We start from the raw sequence: 3,665 nt of genomic DNA on the forward strand, positions 1-3,665 counted from the left end.
GCAACAGTCTGGTAATACGATGTGTATCACAATACACCTGTCATGATACAATACATATCCCGATATATCCCAAGACAGTACTATTTTTTAAATTGTGACTTTAGAAATATCTGAATATGAATACATTTTTCACAAAAGTAAAATTGTTAAATGTATGCTATTTAATGATCAGAACACTAAGCACACTTCTATGGGAACCACTGTCTCCAATCAGGAGTGAGTGTGTTAGAAGGCCACACCCCTTCCACTGTAAGCAGGCTCAGTTTATATCTAGAATATCTTATGCTACAAGAAAAATATCATAAAAAGAAAATTTGGAGAAGTAAAAAATTAGGAAACTTTTGAGATTAACAAGAAATCATTAAAAAAAAGGTAGCAGAGCAAGAAAGCTTATTCTGACAAATATGATAATTGAGTAAAAACTCTTAAAGACAAAGAAAACAGAGAAAACAACAGAGAGGGAAACTGACAGTTTCCCAGAAACAGATTTTATACCTACTGATTTATTTAAAATCTTTTTACCAACATAATATTGATTGATTTTCAGATATGGAGATGTACTTCCTTAGTTTAACCAATTAGGTGCAGAACCATACATTTCTACCTGGCAATGAAACCTTAACACTCCAGTTAACTGGCTTGCACCTTAAAGTATAATAAAATATTAGCATAAATAAACTGATGACTAAACATATAGGACTGTGCATTTAATTAAAGAAACAAATACTGGTTAGTAAAACAGCAGCAGATTGTAGATTATCATTTAAGAATCATCACACTTGACTGTAAATACAGTTTATAAACAAATCTGTTAACTCTTTTTATTTAGGATCACAATGGCCCTTAGACAGAAAAAGAAGGAAAATCTGTAAACAACAACACCTCCAGCCTTGAAGAGGTAATGATCTACTAAGAACAGGACAATATTTTGTCAGCTAACAACCGTAAAGGGATTTCATTCCAAATGGAAGCATTACATGTTCAGCAGAAGGTCAGGCTCTTCTGGGTGAGTAATGGACAGCGCTCTGTTTTTTTTTTTTTTTTTTTTTTTTAACAAAGTGTCCAGAAGAGAAAACCGCATTGGCATTGTCCTTTCATGCTACGGCTTTGGAAAAGCTAGCCCTCATTGACTACTGTACTTTAAACCTGTGCCCCCGCTTTAACTCTTTAACTACCACTGAGTCTTTGCAGCCCCCACATTACATTCAGCTCAACATACCATCGTTTATAAAGGAAAATAATGAGTTGGGGATTGAGAAAGTGCTGATGATGCTGAGCGTGTGCAGCTTTGAGAGAAAGATCACAACATTTGACAACAGGAGAGCAGTAAAGCCTGCAAAGAGCTTCTTTTGACCTGAAACAATAAAAAAAGCTTCATAATAAGTGTGCATGATCTGATGCAACATTAACATTTGAGAAAATTGTCCTGCTGACATGTCATTACATTATATAACTCTCACATGGTGTGCAACTTCTAGGGCAGGTTTTCTGAACTCCAGTCCTCAGGGCCCTCATGTTTCCATGTTACCCCACTCAAACACGCCAGATTTAGCTCATCATCAAGCTCTGCTGAGGCCAGATAATGGCCATCATTAGAGGCAGGTGTGTTTAAGCAGAGAAACAAAAAGCACACAAGATGGAGGGCTCTGAGGACTGGACGTCAGAAACAATGCTATCGGGGACACAAAGACTGGTGGTTATATGTCATATATATGAGATTCATTTTTTGGTGCAATTAATTAATTTGACCAGTAATTATTTAATCTAATTCATGATTTTTAACCTGATTATTGCTGTAAAAAGCCATATTTTAAGGTATTTTAGTTAAATTTGTGTGGTTAAAAAAAAAAAAAAAAAAGAAGACAAAACATCAGGTCCATAGTGCTCTAATTTACCATATTACATAAACTTTTGCTTCATCATCTGGAAAAAAAACAAGAGCCAAAGGGTGAACTTTCCCTCTGAAATGATGCTTTGTTAAGCTCCTCCTCGTGAAGGCGCCAGAGCAGAGCGAGGTCGGTGCACACCGCTGGAGCTGTAACCATGACAACGCTACGCGCAGCATTTTAAATAGTTCGCTTTTGTGAAGAACGATTTAAAATAAAAAAAATGTCATAGGGTTGAAGATCTAATAAGTCATTTAATATTATTTATGCTTTTCATAAATGACCATAGTATGAGCAGGATAATGCTCTTCCAGATGTGCATTAACACGGAAGTAAACATCCGATGCAAAAATGAGATAAACGGGAATAAAATCCACACACTTAAGTGTTTGTAATTAATTAACTGTAATTGACGTGATTATTTGACTAATTATAGACTAACGTTGTAGCTGTTTCATAGTGATGAGCACATGAAGCTTCATGAAGCCTTTGATCAAATTGGTTTATTCCAGTGCAAAGCTTCTTAAAGAATAATTTTCTCTAGAAGGACATCTACTGGATACAAAAATATCAGTTTATATACATGTTAATTCTGCATTTAAGTAAACTGAACAAACAAATCATTTTTACTTGACTTGTGGTTACCTGTGTTAGGTGTTTTTCTTTTGGCAGAATGTTTTCCCTTGGAGTGTAAAGTCATACTTGGTTGGACAAGTTTAGGGAACTCTATTGAAAAGTTCAAAGCTTTTTAGTTCCATTCGATTATTTGACTGTGGACTTGATTCCTCTCAGAGGAGGGATGTCTTTTCAAACAGCTTTCTCCATTAGGTTTCAGGCCAGCGTTGAAATAGAAGCTATTAGCGAAGTACATTTGCTTTGATGCCACACTTTCTGAAACTGTCTTCTATGGGATACGGTTAGTCGCTTATTGACAAAGACATTTTTTTCAATAATTAATAGATCTGAAGCTCATAGTCATAGAAATTTCTTGGAAAGTAAAGCTATACTATTCCAGTATGTGAGAAGATTTTACTCTCTTTACTAATTTATTAAAGTAAAACCATGTGTAATTCAAACGTTAAGAAAAAAGAGAGAAAATTAACTTTCTTTTAGATTTAAATGTCCTTATGAATCCCAGATATAAACTGGATAGTGTTTCTGTCATCAGGTACTGAATATAAAACGTATACTGGAGAGCTAACAAGATTAAAGAGCCTTTTAAGAAATGTGTACTGAAATTTAAACTTGATTGAGATTTATTTTCACGTTTAAAGAAAAAAAAACATTGATTTTAATCTAAATTACTAGTGACTATGTTATATGTTACTTCCCGAATTGTAAATATGTTATAAACAAATAATAATAAAAAAAAACTTGACTGAAAAATGTGAAACATATTTTAAGATCGGCAAATTAGAATTTGTTTTTTCCGTCATCTGACATTATGTTTAGAGGCTTGGGGCCCACTAACTTCATTTTTTAAAATTAAATGTGATAGGATTAATTAAATAAATGTGCCAAACTTTACTTTTAGTACTTTTTATTCCATAATAACAATGGGAATTGAGAAGAATGAAGTGACCAGGATGACTCTGTAACTAGAACTAACATTTAATGTTTACTGGAGCTGTTAAAAATAAAAAATCAAATAAACAAATGTAACTAGTAAACAGTACCAGCCCTAAATAAATAATTTACTTTTAGCTAATCTCCTGACACCGAATCAATTTTATTTGAGAGTTTTTTTATTAGTCTACATGGTTGTTGTCACAACTACAC

The sequence above is a fragment of the Oryzias melastigma genome, linkage group LG7 (genome assembly GCF_002922805.2).
Source record: "Oryzias melastigma strain HK-1 linkage group LG7, ASM292280v2, whole genome shotgun sequence".
Lineage (NCBI taxonomy): Eukaryota > Metazoa > Chordata > Actinopteri > Beloniformes > Adrianichthyidae > Oryzias > Oryzias melastigma.